Source organism: Kogia breviceps, chromosome 10, assembly GCF_026419965.1.
Source record: "Kogia breviceps isolate mKogBre1 chromosome 10, mKogBre1 haplotype 1, whole genome shotgun sequence".
Lineage (NCBI taxonomy): Eukaryota > Metazoa > Chordata > Mammalia > Artiodactyla > Physeteridae > Kogia > Kogia breviceps.
In genome coordinates, this window is record NC_081319.1 from 72,882,063 (window position 1) to 72,904,821 (window position 22,759).

Genomic DNA, 22,759 nt, shown 5'->3' on the forward strand with positions numbered 1-22,759 from the left:
ACAGCCCCTCTTCTAGCAGGAGGGATCCCTTGCCTTTCAGGCACCTTCACTGGGTTAGTTTTGGTGTCACTCTTTACATCAGAAATGCAACAGCTCTTGAGATACTTTGCATCCATGGTGTAGACCCCTTGAGAACACGCCAAGCCACCCAAATTCCAGTACTGGAGTCATCTCCATGACATGTGGCACACACTCTCTGCATCAGCCACCCACATGGAGAGACCTTGTTCAGCTGCACTCAAAGTGGTGCACTAATGCAGATTTCCTAAGGTTACAGCAGGGAGGTCACGGATACCTGGTGTGGACTCTTCAGGATCTGACCTCTCTCTCCTCCTTGGGGTTGCATCCGCCAAAGCCATCAGATCCTGACATGAATTTCCTATCTGATCATCTCCCAATCCCCAGCCTTGCACTGACCAGCCTTGTGGCTTCCTCTGCTTCTGGGAAACAGGTAAAGCGTCTAGGAAATTCTCTTTCCATAAATAGTTCTTTGAAAATTAAATAAGGGGCAGAACTTATAATCTATATGAAGAGCCAAAAGAACCAAATACATTATTTTTTTTCATGGATGGGGATCTATAACAAAGCAATTCTTTCATATTGCCCTGTGCCAATTCAACATATGATACATTTGGCACTGCCAAACTCAGTCTAAATCTCAGGTGATGGGGCTTCCCTGGCGGCGCAGTGCTTGAGAATCCACCTGCCGATGCAGGGGACACGGGTTCGTGCCCCAGTCCGGGAAGATCCCATATGCCACGGAGAGGCTAGGCCCGTGAGCCATGGCCGCTGAGCCTGCGCGTCCAGAGCCTGTGCTCCACAACGGGAGAGGCCACAACAGTGAGAGGCCCGCTTACCGCAAAAATAAAAATAAATCTCAGGGGAAAATTCATGAGAGGAATACAATAAAAACAAACTCTGCATAATAAAGCTATTTCTGGGGCTTCCCTGGTGGCGCAGTGGTTGAGAATCTGCCTGCCAATGCAGAGGACACGGGTTCAAGCCCTGGTCTGGGAAGATCCCACATGCTACGGAGCAACGAGGCCCGTGAGCCACAGCTACTGAGCCTGCGCGTCTGGAGCCTGTGCTCGGCAACAAGAGAGGCTGAGATAGTGAGAGGCCCGCGCACCACGCACCGCAATGAAGAGTGGCCCCCGCTCACTGCAACTAGAGAAAGGCCCTCACACAGAAACGAAGACCCAACACAGCCAAAAATAAATTAATTAATTAATTAATTTTAAAAATTAAAAAAAAAGCTATTTCTGTCCATAGAGATTGTCCACTGTAAATGGACTGCTACATGTATAAAAAAATATGCTGTCTATAAACACATATGCTTTCCTCTAGGAGTTACCAAAATGTGATCAAAATTATTAGTAAAGCAACTAAATGAAGTATTTACCATAGGAGAGAGGAGGGGAAAAAAGGGAGATATGGGAACAGAGTTCTGTTTTAGATTGGGTTGTCAGGCAAGGCCTTTCTGACGACATAACATCTGAGAGATCTGAATGGAGTGGGGGAACAAGTCCTAGGATCATCTGGGGAAGTGAGTTCTAAGCAAAGACCCTAAAGCAGAAGCCTATTTGGTGTGTTAGAGCAGGAGTCAGTAAACTATGGCCCACTACCTGGTTTTATAAATAAAGTTTTATTGGCACACTCATTTATTCACAGCATTCTATGGCTGCTTTTGCTCCACAATGGAGAAGCTGAGTAGTTATGACAGGGAATGTATGCCAACCAAGACTTTACTGTCTGGCCCTTTACAGAAAAAGTATGCCAAACCCCCATGTAGAATGAACGTGAAGGAGGCGAATGTGACTGGGAGAGGCAGGCAGGGGCCCAGATCACTTAGGGTCTGGTAGGGTAAACCCACCTAAACAACCACCCACCAAACAAAAGACATGTTTCCAAGGGTTAGGAGTGCAAATATCATTGACAAATTGGGGTTCAAAGGCTTCTCTTCACCAATTCATCCCAGGGTAGGATCTGACTTCTGCTTAATTGCTGGTCCCCAGGTTCTCAAATTATTTTTTTCCCATGTGAAAGCAATGTGCATATCTGAGAGGCTCCTGTGGACACATCCACAATAGGCCCAGGCAAGTGAGGAGATTTACAGCATAAGGGTAACCCTGCAGTTGCACTAATAAAATTGCAAATGAACATTCACAGATAATGATGATTTGCTACAAATTACTCTGATATGAACCTAATATTTTAGAGTGTGTGAACAATGAGAATCTCTGCTACAGAGTATGTTTCCTAGCACTTTTTTCATTCAAGCAAAATTCCACAGATATAAAATGTATTCAAAGACCTTGCTACTCAAAGTGTGGTCAGAAGACCTACAGCATCAGCATCACCTGGGAGCTTGCTTGAAATGCAGAATCTCAGGCTCTGGCCTGAGAATCAGAATCTGAATCTGCATTTAACAAGATCCCCAGGAGACGTGGATAGTCACCAAGGTCTGAGACCACTGTCCTCATAGGAACTGGCCTCTAATTACTCTTTTCCAAGAGTTGGAAATACAGAGTTTTAAACTGCAAAGAGGTTAGCCTGGTTTACACTATTCATACTAGTGAAAACTGAATACAACTTACATGCTCAATAATAGGGGATTGGCTAAATAAATGATGATACATTTATCCATACAAAAATATTATGCAGCTGTCAAAATCAATACTATAGAAGAACAACATGAGATTATGTTCATAGTGTATCACTAAGAGAAAAAAATTATAGGTAGGACTAATACTAAATCAAATGTAGAAATTTTAACTAAAGAAAGGAAAAGGGACAGGAGGAGTAAAGAGGTGTTGGTATGATGATTTCCTCATCTTTCATAACCACAGGTAAAAAATGTCATTTAAGGGTAATAAATCAAGTAATAAGTTATAAATATATTTAAAGATGTAAAATCAACCAACCAATCTGTCAATATAATTGATTATTGAGGGATGAAGAGAAGTAGGGAGAGGTGGAAATATAAACTTATTATATTCGCTCTCCCTCCATGAACCAGGAAGTGGGTGCCAGACACCACATCTGCTAGCGCCTTGGTCTTGGACTTCCCAGTCACCAGAACTAAGCAAGTCCATACCAGAGGGCAGACGGCAGCAGCAAGAAGAACTACAATTCTGCAGCCTGTGGAACAAAAACCACATTCACAGAAAGATAGACAAGATGAAAAGGCAGAGGGCTATGTACCAGATGAAGGAACAAGATAAAACCCCAGAACAACTAAATGGAGACAGGCAACCTTCCAGAAAAAGAATTCAGAATAATGATAGTGAAGATGATCCAGGACATCAGAAAAAGAATGGAGGCAAAGACCAAGAAGATGCAAGAAATGTTTAACAAAGACCTAGAAGAATTAAAGAACAAACAAACAGAGATGAACCACACAATAACTGAAATGAAAAATATACTACAAGGAATCAATAGCAGAATAACTGAGACAGAAGAACAGATAAGTGACCTGGAAGACAGAATGGTGGAATTCACTGCTGTGGAACAGAATAAAGAAAAAACAATGAAAATAAATGAAGACAGCGTAAGAGACCTCTGGGACAACATTAAACACAACAACATTTGCATTATAGGGGTCCCAGAAGGAGAAAAGAGAGAGAGAGGACGAGAGAAAGTATTTGAAGAGATTATAGCCGAAAACTTCCCTAACATGAGAAGGGAAATAGCCAGCCAAGTCCAGGAAGTACAGAAAGTCCCATACAGGATAAACCCAATGAGAAACACACTGAGACACACAGTAACCAAATTAGCAAAAATTAAAGACAAAGAAAAAGTATTGAAAGCAGCAAGGGAAAAATGACAAATAATATACAAGGGAACTCCCATAAGGTTAACAGCTGATTTCTCAGCAGAAACTCTACAAGCCAGAAGAGAGTGGCATGATATACTTAAAGTGATGAAAGGGAAGAACCTACAACCAAGATTACTCTACCTAACAAGGATCTCATTCAGATTCAATGGAAAAATCAAAAGCTTTACAGAGGAGCAAAAGCTAAGAGAATTCAGCACCACCAAACCAGCTCTACAACAAATGCTAAAAGAACTTCCTGAAGTGGGAAACACAAGAGAAGAAAAGGACCTACAAAAACAAACCCCAAACAATTAAGAAAATGGTAATAGGAACATACATATCAATAATTACCTTAAACATGAATGGATTAAATGCTCCAACCAAAAGACACAAAATGGATACAAAAGCAAGGCTTGCTGAATGGATACAAAAACAAGACCCATATATATGCTGTCTACAAGAGACCCACTTCAGACCTAGGGACACCTTCAGACTGAAAGTGAAGAGATGGAAAAAGATATTCCATGCAAATGGAAATCAAAAGAAACCTGGAGTAGCAATACTCATATCAGATAAAATAGACTTTAAAATAAAGAATGTTGGGCTTCCCTGGTGGTGCAGTGATTGAGAGTCCGTCCGCCTGCCGATGCAGGGCACACGGGTTCGTGCCTCGATCCGAGAAGATCCCACATGCCACAGAGCGGTTGGGCCCGTGAGCCATGACCACTGAGCCTGCGCATCCGGAGCCTGTGCTCCACAACGGGAGAGGCCACAACAGTGAGAGGCCCACATACCGCTAAAATAAAATAAAATAAAATAAAATAAAATAAAGAATGTTAAAAGAGACAAGGAAGGACACTACATAATGATCAAGGGATCAATCCAAGAAGAAGATATAACAATTATAAATATATATGTACCCAACATAGAAGCACCTCAATACATAAGGCCACTGCTAACAGCTATAAAAGAGGAAATTGACAGTAACACAATAATAGTGGGGGACTTTTTAACACCTCACTTACACCAATGGACAGATCATCCAAACAGAAAATTAACAAGGAAACACAAGCTTTACATGACACAATAGACCAGATAGATTTGATTGATATTTATAGGACATTCCATCCAAAAACAGCAGATTACAGTTTCTTCTCAAGTGCGCACGAAACATGCTCCAGGATAGATCACATCTTGGGTCACAAATCAAGCCTCAGTACATTTAAGAAAACTGAAATCATATCAAGCAACTCTTCTGACCACAATGCTATGAGATTAGAAAGCAATTACAGGGAAAAAAAATGTAAAAACACAAAACACATGGAGGCGAAACAATACGCTACTAAATAACCAAGAGATCACTGAAGAAATCAAAGAGGAAATCAAAAAATACCTAGAGACAAACGACAATGAAAACATGATGATCCAAAACCTATGGGATGCAGCAAAAGCAATTCTAAGAGGGAAGTTTACAGCTATACAAGCCTACCTCAAGAAACAAGAAAAATCTCAAATAAACAATCTAACCTTACACCTAAAGGAACTAGAGAAAGAAGAACAAACAAAACCCAAAGTTAGCAGAAGGAAAGAAATCATAAACATCAGAGCAGAAATAAATGAAATAGAAACAAAGAAAACAATAGCAAAGATCAATAAAATTAAAAGCTGGTTCTTTGAGAAGATAAATAAAATTGATAAACCATTAGCCAGACTCATCAAGAGGGAAAGGACTCAAATCAATAAAATTAGAAATGAAAAAGGAGAGGTTACAACAGACACTGCAGAAATACAAAGCATCCTAGGAGACTACTACAAGCAACTCCATGCCAATAAAATGGACAACCTGAAAGAAACGGACAAATTCTTAGAAAGGTATAACCTTCCAAAACTGAACCAGGAAGAAATAGAAAATATGAACAGACCAATCACAAGTAATGAAATTGAAACTGTGATTAACAATCTTCCAACAGGGGCTTCCCTGGTGGCACAGTGGTTGAGAGTCCGCCTGCCGATGCAGCGGACACAGGTTCGTGCCCCGGTACAGGAAGATCCCACATGCCACAGAGCAGCTAGGCCCATGAGCCATGGCCACTGAGCCTGCGCGTCCAGAGCCTGTGCTCTGCAATGAGAGAGACCACAACAGTGAGAGGCCTGCATACCGCAAAAAAAATAAAAAATAAAAAATAAAAAAAATCTTCCAACAAAGTCTGGGACCAGATGACTTCACAGATGAATTCTATCAAACATTTAGAGAAGAGCTAACACCCATCTTTCTCAAACTCTTCCATAAAATTGCAGAGGAAGAAACACTCCCAAACTCATTCTATGAGGCCACCATCACCCTGGTACCAAAACCAGAAAAAGATACTACAAAAAAAGAAAATTACAGACCAATATCACTGATGCATATAGATGCAAAAATCCTCAACAAAATACTAGCAAACAGAATCCAACAACACATTAAAAGGATCATACACCACAATCAAGTGGGATTTATCCCAGGGATGCAAGGAATCTTCAATATATGCAAATCAATCAATGTGATAAACCATATTAACAAATTGAAGAATAAAAACTATATGATCATCTCAATAGATGCAGAAAAAGCTTTTGAAAAAATTCAACACCCATTTATGATAAAAACTCTCTAGAAAGTGGGCATAGAGGGAACCTACCTCAACATAATAAAGGCCATATACGACAAACCCACAGCAAACTTCATTCTCAATGGTGAAAAAATGAAAGCATTTCCTCTAAGATCAGGAACAAGACAAGGATGTCCACTCTCGCCACTATTATTCAACATCATTTTGGAAGTCCTAGCCACGACAATCCGAGAAAAAAAGAAATAAAAGAAATACAAATTGGAAAGGAAGAAGTAAAACTGTCACTGTTTGCAGATGACATGATACTATACATACAGAATCTTAAAGATGCCACCAGAAAACTACTAAAGCTAATCAATGAATTTGGTAAAGTTGCAGGATAAAAAATTAATGCACAGAAATCTCTTACATTCCTATACACTAATGATGAAAAATCTGAAAGAGAAATTAAGGAAACACTCCCATTTACCATTGCAACAAAAAGAATAAAATACCTAGGAATAAATCTACCTAGGGAGACAAAAGACCTGTATGCAGAAAACTATAAGACATTGATGAAAGAAATTAAAGATGATACCAACAGATGGAGAGATATACCATGTTCTTGGATTGGAAGAATCAATATTGTGAAAATGACTAAACCACCCAAAGCAATCTACAGATTCAATGCAATCCCTATCAAGTTACCAATGGCATTTTTTACAGAACTAAAACAAAAAACTTTAAAATTTATATGGAGACACAAAAGACCCCAAATAACAAAAGCAGTCTTGAGGGGAAAAAACAGAGCTGGAGGACTCAGGTTCCCTGACTTCAGACTATACTACAAAGCTACACTAAATCAAGACAATATGGGGGCCTCCCTGGTGGCGCAGTGGTTGAGAGTCCGCCTGCCGATGCAGGGGACGCGGGTTCGTGCCCCGGTCCGGGAGGATCCCACGTGCCACGGGGCGGCTGGGCCCGTGAGCCATGGCCGCTGAGCCTGTGCGTCCGGAGCCTGTGCTCCACAACGGGAGAGGCCACAGCAGTGAGGCCTGCATACCGAAAAAAAAAAAAAAAAGACAATATGGTACTGGCATAAAAACAGAAATATAGAACAATGGAACAAGATAGAAAGCCCAGAGATAAACTCACGCACCTATGGTCAACTAATCTATGACAAACGAGGCAAGGATATACAATGGAGAAACGACAGTCATAAGTGGTGCTGGGAAAACTGGACAGCTACATGTAAAAAAATGAAATTAGAACACTCCCTAACACCATACACAAAAATAAACTCAAAATGGACTAGAGACCTAAATGTAAGACTGGACACTATAAATCTCTTAGAGGAAAACACAAGAAGAACACTCTTTCACATAAATCACAGCAAGATCTTTTTTGATCCACCTCCTAGAGTAATGGAAATAAAAACAAAAATAAACAATGAGACCTAATGAAACTTAAAATCTTTTGCAAAGCAAAGGATACTACAAACAAGACGAAAAGGCAACCCTCAGAATGGGAAAAAATATTTGCAAACAAATCAACGGACAAAGGATTAATCTCCAAAATATATAAACAGCTCATGCAGCTCAATATTAAAAAAACAAACAACCCAATCCAAAAATAGGCAGAAGACCTAAACAGACATCTCTCCAAAGAAGACATACAGATGGCCAAGAAGCACATGAAAAGCTGCTCAACATCACTAATTATTAGAGATATGCAAGTCAAAACTACAATGAGGTATCACCTCACACCAGTTAGAATAGGCATCATCAGAAAATCTACAAAAAACAAATGCTGGAGAGGGTGTGGAGAAAAGGGAACCCTCTTGCACTCTTGGTAGGAATGTAAATTGATACAGCCACTATGGAGAACAGTATGGAGGTTCCTTAAAAAACTAAAAATAGAATTACCATATGACCCAGCCATCCCACTACTGGGCATATACCCAGAGAAAACCATAATTCAAAAAGACATATGCACCCCAATGGTCACTGCTGCGCTACTTACAATAGCCAGGTCATGGAAGCAACCTAAATGCCCATCCACAGACAAATGGATAAAGAAGATGTGGTACATATATACAATGGAATATTACTCAGCCATAAAAAGGAACGAAATTGGGTCATTTGTAGAGACGTGGATGAATCTAGAGACTGTCATACAGAGTGAAGTTAAGTCAGAAAGAGAAAAACAAATATCGTATATTAATGCATATATGTGGAACCTAGAAAAATGGTACAGATGAACCAGTTTGCAGGGCAGAAATAGAGACACAGATGTAGAGAACAAACAAATCGACACCAAGGTGGGGAAGCAGCAGGAGATGCGGGTGGTGGTGTGATGAACTGGGAGATTGGGATTGACTTGTACACACTGATGTGTATAAAATGGATGACTAATAGAAACCTGCTGCATAAAAAAATAAAATTAAATTTAAAAAAAAAGAAAAAAAAATTATTACATTCAATTTTTACAGGATATTAATAAACACTGCCCCAAAATATGAAGGATTAAGTAATTAATTTATAGTTAAAAGACAACTTTGGAACAGATATTTAAACTCTCCAAATTATCCAAAGAAACACACACAAAAAAGAGAAGCCATATGGTAAAAGAAGCAATATAAACAGAAAGTGTAACAAAACATGTGAGAAGATAAATAAGATTTCAATAAATATGAACGAGCTAAACTCACCTATTAAAAGAAAAATATTCTCATAATGGATGATAAAGCAAAACCCAATTATTCTCTATACAAGCAACACACCTACTAAAAATAACTCAGGCTGAAAATCAATGTATGGACAGAGGCATACTTAGCAAATGTAAACAAAAAAGCAGGTGAGCCAGTCTTAATATCAGATAAGAGAGAATTCAAGGCAAAAATCAATAAAGAAAACAAAGATCGCTTTTTATAATGGTTAAAAGGGGACAATCTGTAATAAAGACCTAAAAAAAAAAGCTTTTATGTATTCCAAAATCTGAATTTTAGAAAATTGCTCAAAAATCTCAAAACTTGGTCAAAAATACTGTAATCTCATGAAAATTATCGAAAATTTCATGAAAATATAAATGAAAATATTAGCAACAGACCCTATCAGCACATTAAAGAATAGTACATTATAATAAAGGATCATTTATTCTAGGAATAAAAGGATGGTTCAATATGAGTAAATCTATAACATAACTGATTACATTAATTGACCAAAGAGAAAAATCACATAATCAAATCTCTACTATACTGGATTTCTTAAAATCCAACACCCATTCTTATTTTTAGGCAAAAAAAGATTAACAACCTAAGTACAGATAAATAATTCCTTGAGATTTAAGTCTGTCTATCCATGTATTCACTTACCCTGAAGCCAGCAGTATGTTTAATCGGAAACTACTAAAGCATACTCATTAAAGTCAAGAACAAGATATCACTGACTCTTATTCTGATTTAACATTTTTCTATACGTTCTAGCCAATGTCATTAGACAAAGAGAAAAAACAAGAAGTATAAATATTGGGAAAAGAGGAGCTAAATTTTACATTATCTGAAAAGAAAATAATTATCTAACTATGTATGTGGAAAGTCCAGGAGAATCAACTGAAACACTATTATAATTAGTGAGAAAATTCAGTAAAGGGCAAGAGCTGGTACAAAATTAATACACCAAAATCAATAGCTTTCATACTTATGTAACAACTAGTTGGAAGAAATAATGGAAGTCCTCAGGATGCGTCACTTTTTCCCAAGCATGCTATTCTCCTTCATGAGTATCACCTTTTTCCCAGGTGGTTTCCTGTGACTGAAATGTTACCTCCTTTCCCCTCCCTTTTTCCCTGCAGAGTACCTGATGCTCCTTCAAATTCTGCACCATGTCACCACTTCCAGGAAGCCCTCCCTGCTCCCATAAGTGTTCTGATATCCCTTTTCTATGCTTTGGCCCTTCTTTAAATAACACACTCTCAAAGGGCTCGCCACGCAGTACTGTAACTGTCTGATTATTGGCTGCCTCCCCCCCATTTTTTTTTTGTAAGAAGATGTTGGGAGTAGGAGTTTATTAATTAATTTATTTATTTTTGCTGTGTTGGGTCTTTGTTTCTGTGCAAGGGCTTTCTCTAGTTGTGGCAAGCGGGGGCCACTTTTCATCGTGGTGCGCTGGCCTCTCACTATCGCGGCCTCTCTTGTTGCGGAGCACAGGCTCCAGACGCGCAAGCTAAGTAGTTGTGGCTCAGGGGGCCTAGTTGCTCCGCGGCATACGGGATCCTCCCAGACCAGGGCTCGAACCCGTGTCCCCTGCATTAGCAGGCAGATTCTCAACCACTGCGCCACCAGGGAAGCCCTGCCTCCCCCCTTTGACTGTGAGCTCGAGAAAAGGAACTTTGTCTGCATTATCTCTGTGTGCTGAGAGCCCAGCACCAGGCCTACAAAAATAAGGTATTCCATCAAAGTCCACAGCAGATACTGTGTTAGGCTTTTGATTCTCTTCATAAGAAATCATGACCCCCACAACTACGGAACCCACGCACTCTGGAGCCTGCACACCACAACTGGAGAGAAGCCTGCACGCCGCAATGAAAGATCCTGCATGCCACAACGAAAGATCCTGTACGTATGCCGCAACTAAGACTTGACACAGCCAAAAATAAATAAATAAATATTTTTTAAAAAAAGAAATCATGACCTGAAGACAGTTAAATGGAAGGTAGACAGATGGACAGATGGATAAACAGATTAGGAGAGATATGATAGGTTCATATAAGTTGAAAAAGCAGGTGCTGGTTAGTAGGTTGTTAGGCCAGATTTGGTCACATTTATGAACTGTAATTCTTTCACTGATGAAAGAATGAACTTGGTAAAAAAAAAAAAAAAAAAAAAAAAAAAAATTTTATTCGGTAAAATGCTGTCCAAAACTGTTAAATCGATGAATGCATAAGTGTATCTGTTCTAGAAACAAATGGTTGCTGATAGTATTTGGTTCCTTTTTAAAAATATTTGTAATTTTTGTTGTGTTGACTTTTAGGATATTATGCTTTAGTTTTTAATTATCATGAAAATTAATATTATTGGTTTCCCCCAATTAAATCTTCCACTTAAAAAAAATAATGAAATGAAATTTTAAAAATGTATCTCAATAAAATAAAATGTATCTCAAAAAAAATCTTCCACTTAACCATAAAAAGAATGTATGAACATATTTCATAAGCCAATAATTTTGCCATAACATCAATATTTGTTAAGAAAATCTTAAAAGATGGCTGAATAAAACATTATGTAAATGTTTTCACCAATAGGAAAAAGAAAAAAGATAAGGTGCTCCGTAAATGAATGGATGGATGGATGAGTGGGTGGACAAATGGACGAATGAATGAATGACACAGAAAATCCTGTCTCCACATGATAGCCCAGGTGCCCTTTTAAAAATGGATATTGGATCATGCCGTTTTCTTACATAAAACTTCAAATGCATGTAAATAAAATCCAAACTCCTAAAAAGGAAAGCAAAGGGCAGAATCATTTGTAGAGTGTGCTATCAAGTGTGGGCTTGAGAAAGAACAAACATGATGGAGGGAGGGAGGCTTTCTCATTGTGTATCCTGTGGACCTCTTGAATTCTGGAATACATGCATATAAGTACAAAAATTAAATATTTTGTTCCTTTTTATATTTCAAAAGTGTTCTAAAATAAGCATGTGCTTCATTCTGTAATAACTTTTTAAAACTTCAAAAAATAAAGCACCTTTAATTATTATATAGTCTTGGGAGCTAATTCCTAATCGTTTAAAAGCTGTATGTGTGTTTTTCTCTAGTTTTGCTTTCCAATGAACAGTTCGAAAAAATGGCAAGCCTGTTGCCCCCTTTTAAAATACACACCCATCTGTCTTTGCTTGATTCTAATAATCACTAAGTTTTCTTTCTATTTTAACATTTATGATTTATTTCATTGGCTCTTGATCTTTAGTAAGCTGGAGATAACCCCAGGGAGGCTGTTGAAATGAAAATTCTTGGGGTCCTACCCCCAAACATTGAGTCATGAGTCTGGTAGATTCCAACACAGGTGGTCCACAGACCACACTTTCCAAAACATTCATTCATGACTTGAGGAAATGTATTTTTCATAAAAAGTGACAATCCTACGTAGTGTAGAAGTCAGATTTGAAAGTGGTCTCTTCTTTTGATGACTATTCCCCCAACACACACGCACATACTTATACCTTTATAAACATCTGTATTATGTTATACACCTTATAATGTGGTTCTCTGTGTACTCACCTTGTCTTCTCTCCAGCTTTTTGAGAGTGAGATCCAAGTCTTCATCCACCCAATGCTCCAATGCTCTGAAATAAAAGTATGTGTGACAGAAACCAAAGCATACAGTTCAAATTTGACTTCCTTTTGCTTAGGGATCAAGTTTCTCTGCCAGCTGTATAAGTTCCTAGTCATTTTCCCCCTACAAAGCTTAGATGTGGAAAAGCCCAGCACTGACCCCCTCAACTGCAATGCTGCCTTTTGAGTGTACAGAGGGAATGTTTTATTTTAAAGTATGCATATAAATCACTCTGATAGCTTTCTCTGCCTTTCCCAGGACCTCTGATGAGCCCCTTCCTCCATGAATCTTACAGTGAAAAGAAAGTCTGAAAAAGCAGTGCAAATGGTTCAGATAAATATCCCAATGGGTTTTCTACATTACATAAATTGTAAGGTAAAGGGACCGACTTAGAGCAGCAGCTCTATGCTACCCCCTGGTGGCAAGATGCTCCATGGCATCCCAGCTCCACCCTGCATCCTGGCTCTTACAGTGGACACAGATTCGAGAGGCTCATCTATGTGTCTCCAGCAGCACCAGGCTCAGAGCGCCTACAAATATTTGCTGATAAATAGGTTAAGAGTGTGAGTGGCAGGAAACAAAAACACACAGTTAGAATTTTACTTTCATCAGCCCAACTGAGGAGCACTGATTCTGCCAACTGTGTAACTTCCTAGTTTTTTTGTTTTTTTAACGCAGGGCCTGTGAGCCTAATCTTAATGCACAGATCAGTCAAAAGGAAAATGTGGAAAACACTAGACTCACAGCACAATCCCAATAGCACAAAATATACATGCATAAATCATCACTAGTAAAAAGCCAGAGATTTTGAGAAAAGTCACTGCACCCACCAACTGGGACACTTACTGCCACCCAGACCTTGCACCTGCAGAATGGGTCAGGGCTAGCTTGAAAGTGATTGTCCCAGAGGTACAACTGGATGATTTAATCTGAAGAACAGAGAGGCCTAAGTGAGAACTGAGTAATGGTTTACCAGTCCAGAGAATGCTCTGCGTCCACTGAGATTAGAATAAGAAAAAATAACCTGGGGTGGCCTGAGTTCTTTCAGTAAAGAACTTCCTAAGAAGTGCCTGAACCTTGTACCTGGATTCTTCTTTAGGAATCACTAGGGAGAAAAATTTTTGTCAGCAATAAATGCAGACCTCCCTAAGGGGGGAGTGCATTTGATGGCATTTTGGGGGCTCTTCTAGCCCTATAAGTAGTTAGAGGCTCATTTAACAGTCCCTGTGATTAGGCAAGATGGGATCATGTAAATAAAAGCAAAAACCAGTTTACTTTTAAGACTCAGACAGAGACGACCTCATCCGTGCACACAGCTGTCACAGAGACTGAATGCGTCTCTGGGGTCTCTGTTCCCTGATGACCGAAGCAGTCTTTAATGGAAGCTGTTTGCTGGGCTAATGGTCAGGCCCTGAGTGGAAACTCTGAGATCAATAGGCCTTTCTAAATTCAGGAAATCAAGACTGCACCTAAAGCTTAATGGGCTGATGAGAACAGCAAATACATACCATCCTTTCTTTTCTTCCCTGTCAGGCATTTAATTGGTTCACACTCCACTTTTCCTAGAAGTTAATGCTGTCCTTACATGCAACCTCTGGGAAGAGGTGAGCAAGGAGAGTTGACAAATCACTCACAGAAAATCCCATGAAAGGGGGGCTTAAGGCAATCCAGGCTCCACCTTGTTATAAATGGCTACATTTTCAAAGAATACTAGACAGGTCTGCTCCTAAATTGAGTCTCTTCTGTCCTTAAGAGAAGTCTCTACTTTGCTGGGATTAATAATTGGACCAAATGTTCCTAATTCAGAGTTACGGGCACTTCGTTTTAGGTAAAAGTTTGAACTATACATTTTTTAAAATACAAATTAATTCTTTCCTAGAACAGTATTTATTACCCTGAGCTATGCAGTGAACCTTTAATCAGGGAAGGATATTTCTTCTTGGTATCTGGTTTTTATGAAATGGAAAAGTCCAAGTAAAATATCAAGGAGATGGAGAAAGCCTTAAGAAAATAAATCAGGAGACAAAATCATGTATCGCAAATACAACAGAAATTTGCATGTTTAATAGGGTTTCCATCTGTTTCCCATACTTTCTACAGGTCCAGTTCATACAGGGGTCACAGAAGAGAAGACTTCTTTATGAGCTAAAGGAAACTTCAGCTCAAGGGATGACTCTGAAAGACAGTCAAACTCCCAATCAGCAAGGGGCTAGAGAGGAGCAATGCATGTAAATTTTCAACATGGGCTGAAACACATGGGGTTAGTTGTCTACAAAGTGTGATTCATGAGAACATCTGCTCTGCAGGCCTTCTACTGATACAACTGAAACGTCTCACTCAATTACTGGCATTGCTTGTTTTATTTTGTCCACCACTCCATTCCCAGTTAGACTATATGCTCCAAGAACTGGGAAAATGCCTGCTTTTCTTAATTATTATATCTCAAACACCTAGCAGAGTGCTGGCATTCAATGAATAAAAGTTAAATTTAAATTAAGATTTTACTATAAGTAAATCAGGCAAGAATAAAAAAAGAAAATAGACCACCATTATTTAGTAACATCTCCTAGACAATAAAATTATTTTTACAATATAAGAATTAATAACTGAATTCTGAAGCTGAAAACCTACTGAGGAGACATAAATTTCTTAAAATATGAAATTTGGAAAAAAAAACTATTACTTTAAAGCTTGAGTCCTCTTACTAATCAGTATGACTAGTAAAAAAAAAAAAAGAAAAAAGAAAGTATTCAATGGTTTGCTTTGCCCAATTTTAATGAGCCCAAACTCTAACTTCACACTGGAAGAGGCAGGAACACAAAGCGTGGCTGATTACCACTATTTACATAATTTCCCACCAGAGGCCCACAGTCAAAGGCACTGCTCACTCTAAAGTCTTTAGAATATAAGAAATAACCCAAGCAGCCAATAAATCAGGAGTTCCACTTCCAGAGCTCCCCTTTGTACATACTCAAGAATTTCTTCTTGCTGAATTCATCATTAATAGCCACTTACCATATCTACCAATATTGACTTTGTGAAATCACTCCCCACACTCGTCACTTAGAACCCTGCCTTCTCTAATCTTCCTTCACTGCGTGGCAGCAGAATAACCGAGGAGCATGGAAAATGGTGATGGGTGATGGGGGCCTGTTTCTGAAAAGCAGATGTTTCAATAGCACTGATGACCAAAAAAGCAAGACTTAAGGCAGAAAGAAAAAAAACCCCAAAACCCAAAAATCCCAGACATTTCCAACTTAAACTTTTCAGGAAAAATAAATATGATATGAAAAGACTTAAAGAGGGACAAGATGGCAGAGTAGGAGGACTTTGAGCTTACTTTCTCTCACAAGCATACCAAAACCACAACTAACTGCTGAACAACTATTGATAAAAAAGATTGGATTGTACCAAAAAAAGATGTTTCACATCCAAAGACATAAAGAAGAAACGACGAGATGGTAGGAGGGGCTCCCTCACAATGTAATCAAATCCCATACCACCTGGGAAGGCGACTCAGAGACTGGAGAATAATTATATCACAGAAGTTCTCCAATGGGAGTGAGAGCTCTGAGCACCTTGCCAGGCTCCACAGCCTACAGGTCAAGCATTGGGAGGAGGAGCCCCCAGAGCATTTGGCTTTGAAGGCCAGCGGTGCTTGATTGCAGGAGCTCCACAGGGCTGGGAGAAAGAGAGACTCCATTCTTGGAGGCTGCATAAAAGGTCTTGTTGTACCAGGACCCAGGGCAAAGGCAGTGACTTCACAGGAGCCTGGGCCAGACCTACCTGCTGGTCTTGGAGGTCTCCTGAAGAAGTGGGGCAGGAGGGTGTGGCTGTGGCTCACTGTGAGAACAAGGACACTGGTGGTGGAGGTACCAGAGACTATTCATCAGTATGAGTTCTCCTGGAAGCCTCCATTTTGGCACCAAGACCTGACCCCACCCAACAGCCTGTAGGCTCCAGTGCTGAGACACCTCAGGCCAAAGAACCAACAGGGCAGGAACACAGCTCCACCCATCAGCAGACAGGCTGCCTAAAGGCTTCCTGAACCCACAGAAACATCTAGACACACCCCTTGACACAGCCCTGCCCACCAGAGGGCCAAGACCCAGCTCTACCCACCATTGGGCAGGCACCAGTCCCTTCCACCAGGAAGCCTACACAAGCCTCTAGACCAGCCTCACCCACCAGGGGGCAGACAGCAGAAGAAAGAATACTACAATCTGGCAGCCTGTTGAACTGAGTCCACAAACACAGAAATTCAGACAAAATAAGATGGCAGAGGAATACGTTCCAGATGAGGGAAGAAGACAAAACACCAGAAGAACAACTAAGTGAAGTGGAGATAGGCAATCTACCAGAGAAAGACTTCACAGTAATTATCATAAAGACGATCCAAGACCCTGGAAAAGGAATGGATGCATGGTCTGAGAAGTCACAAGAAAATTTTAACAAAGAATTAGAAAATATAAAGAACCAAAGAGAGTTGAAGAATATAATAACTGAAATGAAAAATACAGTAGAAGGAGTCAACAGCAGAATAAATGAGGCAGAAGAACAGATAAGTGAGCTGGAAGACAAAATGGGGGAAATCACTGCTGCAGAACAAAAGAAAGAAAAAAGAATGAAAAGAAATGAGGACAGTTTAAGAGACCTCTGGGACAACATTAAATGTACCAACATTCACATTATAGGGATCCCAGAAGAAGAAGAGAGAGAAAGGGCCTGAGAAAATATTTGACGAGATAATAGCTGAAAACTTCCCTAACATGGGAAAGGAAACAGTCAACCAAGTCCAGGAAGTGCAGAGAGTCCCAGGCAGGGTTAACCCAAGGAGGAACATGCTGAGACACATAGTAATCAAACTGACAAAAATTAAAGACAAAGAGAAAATAATAAAAGCAATAAGGGAAAGGCAACAAATAACATACAAAGGAATCCCCATGAGGTTATCAGCTGATTTTTCAGCAGAATCTCTGCAGGTCAGAAAGAAGTGGCATGATACATTTAAAGTGATAAAAGGAAAAAACCTACAACCAAGAATACTCTACCCAGCAAGGCTCTCATTTGGACTGATGGAGAAATCAAAAGCTTTACAGATAAGCAAAAGCTAAAAGAATTCAGCACCACCAAACCAACTTTAAAGCAAATGCTAAAGGAACTTCCCTAGGTAGAAAAGGCCACAACTGGAAACAAGAAAGTTACGAAATGGGAAACCTTACTGGTAAAGGCAAACATACAGTAAAGGCAGGAAATCATCCACACACAAACATGATATCAAAGCCAGAAATCATGAGAAGAACAGAGTACAAATGCAGGATATTTGAAATGCATTTGAAATTAAGAGATCAGCAACTTAAAACATCATGTATTTATAGACTTCTATATCAAAACTTCATGGTAACTGCAAACCAAAAGTCTGTAATATACACACAAAAAAGAAAAAGGAATCCAAACACAACACTGAAAATAATTATCAAATCACAAGAGAACAAAAGAGGAAAGAGAGAAAAAAGACCTACAAAAACAAATCCAAAATAATTCACAAAATGGCAATAAGAACATGCATATTGATAATTACCTTAAATGTAAACAGATTACATGCTCCTACCAAAAGACATAGACTGGCTGAATGGATACAAAACAAGACCTGTATATATGCTGTTTACAAGAGCCCCCCCTTCAGATCTAGAAACACGTACAGACTGAAAGTGAGGGGATGGAAGAAGGTATTCCATGCAAATGGAAACCAAAAGAGTAGCAATACTCCTATCAGACAAAAAAGCCTTCAAAATAAAGACTGTTACAAGAGACAAAGAAGGATTCTCCATAACGATAAAGGGATCAATCCAAGAAGAAGATATAACAATTGTAAACATACATACACCCAACATAGGAGCACCTCAACATATAAAGCATATATTATATAAGGCACCTTAATATATAAGGTGTAAATTATATATGGCAATATATAAGACAAGTGTTAACATATATAAGAAATTCTGGGAGACTTTAACACCCGACTTACATCAGTGGACAGATGATTGAGATATAAAATCAATAAGGAAACCCAGGCCTTAAATGACACATTAGAGCAGATGGACTTAATTGCTATGTATAGAGTGTTCCATCCAAAAGCAGCAGAATACACATTCTTTTCAAGTGCACATGGAACATTCTCCAGGATAGATCACATGCTGGGCCACAAAGCAAGCCTCAGTAAATTTAAGAAAACTGAAATCATATCAAGCATCTTTTCTGACCATAATGCTATGAGATTAGAAATCAACTACAAGAAAAAAACTGCAATAAACACGAACACATGGAGGCTAAAAAATATGCTACTAAATAACCAATGGGTCACTGAAGAAATTAAAGAGGAAGTAAAAAAATACCTAGAGACAAACGAAAACAAAAACACAACAATCCAAAACCTAAGGGATGTGGCAAAAGCAGTTCTAAGTGGGAAGTTTATAGCAATACAAGCTTACCTCAGGAAACAAGAAAAGTCTCAAATAAGCAACCTAACTGTACATCTAAAGCAATGATGGAAAGAAGAACAAACAAAACCCAAAGTTAGTAGAAGGGAATAAATCATAAAGATCAGAGCAGAAATAAATGAAGTTCAGAGACTAAAAAAACAATAGAAAAGATCAATAAAACTAAAAGCTCGTTCTTTGAAAAGATAAACAAAATTGATAAACCTTTAGCAAGACTCATCAAGAAAAAATGGGAGAGAGCCCAAATTAATAAAATTAGAAATGAAAAAGAAGAAGTTACAACCAACACCATAGAAATACAAAGGACCATAAGAGACCACGATGGGCAACTATATTCCAATAAAATGGACAACCTAGAAGAAATGGACAAATTCTTAGAAAGGTACAATCTCTCAAGACTGAACCAGGAAGTAACAGAAAATATGAACAGACCAATTACAAGTACTGAAATTGAATCTGTGATTTAAAAACTCCCAACAAACAAAAGTCCAGGACCAGATGGCTTCACAGGAGAATTCTACCAAACATTTCGAGAAGAGTTAACACCTATCCTTCTGGAACTATTCCAAAAAATTGCAGAGAAAGGAACACTCCCAAACTCATTCTATGAGGACACCATCACCCTGATACCAAAACCAGACAAAGATACCACAAAAAAAGAAAATTACAGGCTAATATCACTGATGAACACAGATGCAAAAATTCTCAACAAAATAACAGCAAACTGAGTCCAACAATACATCATACACCATGATCAAGTAGGATTTATCCCAGGGATGCAAGGATTTTTCAATATCCGCAAATCAATCAGTGTGATACACCACATTAACAAACTGAAGAATAAAAACCATATGATCATCTCAATAGATGCACTAAAAGCTTTTGGTAAAATTTAACATCCATTTATGATTTAAAAAAAAAAAAAAACCTCTCCAGAAAGTGGGCATAGAGGGAAACTACCTCAACAGAATAAAGGTCATATATGACAAACCCACAGCTAACATCATACTCAAGGGTGAAAAGCTGAAAGCATTTCCTCTAAGATCAGGAACAAGACAAGGATGCCCACTCTCACCACTTTTGTTCAACATAGTATTGGAAGTCCTAGACACAGCAATCAAAGAAGAAAAAGAAATAAAACGAATCCAAAGTGGAAAAGAAGACGTAAAACTGTCACTGTTTGCAAATGACATGATACTACACACAGAAAATCCTAAAGACACTATCAGAAAACTACTAGAGCTCATCAATGAATTCAGTAAAGTTGTAGGATACATAATTAATACACAGAAATCTGTTGCATTTCTATCCCTAACAACAAAAGATCAGAAAGAGAAATTAAGGAAACAATCCCATTTACCATTGCATCAAAAAGAATAAAATACCTAGGAATAAACCTACCTAAGGAGACAAAAGACCTGTACTCCAAAAACTATAAGACACTGAAGAAAGAAATCAAAGATGACACAAACAAATGGAAAGATATACCATGTTCTTGGGTTGGAAGAATCAATACTGTTAAAATGACTATACTACCCATGACAATCTACAGATTCAATGCAATCTCTATCAAATTACCGATGGCATTTTTCACAGAACTAGAACAACAACAACAAAAATTTGTATGGAAACACAAAAGACCCCAAAAAACCAAAGCAATCTTGGGAAAGAAAAAGAAAGCTGGAGGAATCAGTCTCCCTGACTTCAGACTATACTACACAGCTACAGTAATCAAAAGAGCATTGTACTGGCACAAAAGCAGAAATATAGCTCAATGGAATAGGACAGAAAGCCCAGAAATAAATCCATACACCTATGGTCAATTAATCTATGACAAAGGAGGCAAAAATGTACACCAGAGAAGACAGTCTCTTCAATAAGTGGTGCTGGGAAAAGTGGACAGCTACCTGTAAAAGAATGAAATTGAAACACTCTCTAACACCATACACAAAAATAAACTCAAAATGGATTAAACACCTAAATGTAAAACCAGATACTATAAATCTCCTAAAGTAAAACATAGGCAGGACATTCTCTGACATAAATTGCAGCAATATCCTTTTAGGTCCATCTCCTACAATAATGGAAATAAAAAAAAATAAACAGGACCTAATTAAACTTAAAATCTTTTACACAGCAAAGGAAACCATAAATAAAACAAAAAGACAACCTCCAGAATGGGAGAAAATATTCGCAGATGATCCAACTGACAATGGATTAATCAGCAAAATATACAAACAGCTCATGCAGCTCAATATCAAAAAAACAAACAAGCCAATCAAAAACTGGGCAGAAGATCTAAAAAGACATTTCTCCAAAGAAGACATACAGATGGCCAAAAGGCACATGAAGAGATGCTCCACATTGCTAATTATTGTAGAAATGCAAATCAAAACTACAATGATGGGGCTTCCCTGGTGGCGCAGTGGTTGAGAATGTGCCTGCTAATGCAGGGGACACGGGTTCGATCCCTGGTCTGGGAAGATCCCACATGCCGCAGAGCAACTGGGCCCGTGAGCCACAACCACTGAGCCTGCACGCCTGGAGCCTGTGCTCTGCAACAAAAGAGGCCACGACAGTGAGAGGCCCACGCACCGCAATGAAGAGCGGCCCCCGCTTGCCGCAACTAGGGAAAGCCCTCGCACAGAAACAAAGACCCAACACAGCCAAAAATAAATTTTAAAAACTACAATGAGGTATCACCTCACGCCAGTCAGAACAGCCATCATCAAAAAGTCTACAAATAATAAATGCTGGAGAGGGTGTGGAGGAAAGGGAACCATCCTACACTGTTGTTGGGAATGTAAATTGGTGCAGCCACTATGGAGAACAGTACGGATGTTCCTCAAAAACTAAAAACAGAGTTGCCATATGATCCTGAAATCCCAATCCTGGGCATATACCTGGAGAAAACAATAATTCAAAAAGATACATGCGATTAGAGACCTAAATGTAAGACTGGACACTATAAAACTCTTAGAGGAAAACATAGGAAGAACCCTCTTTGGCATAAATCACAGCAAGATCTTTTTTGTTCCACCTCCTAGAGTAATGGAAATAAAAACAAAAATAAACAAATGGGACCTAATGAAACTTAAAAGCTTCCGCAAAGCAAAGGATACTACAAACAAGACGAAAAGACAACCCTGAGAATGGGAGAAAATATTTGCAAACGAATCAACGGACAAAGGATTAATCTCCAAAATATATAAACAGCTCATGCAGCTCAATATTAAAAAAACAAACAACCCAATCCAAAAATGGGCAGAAGACCTAAACAGACATTTCTCCAAAGAAGACATACAGATGGCCAAGAAGCACATGAAAAGCTGTTCAACATCACTAATTATTAGAGAAATGCAAGTCAAAACTACAATGAGGTATCACCTCACACCAGTTAGAATGGGCATCATCAGAAAATCTACAAAAAACAAATGCTGGAGAGGGTGTGGAGAAAAGGGAACCCTCTTGCACTGTTGGTGGGAATGTAAATTGATACAGCCACTATGGAGAACAGCATGGA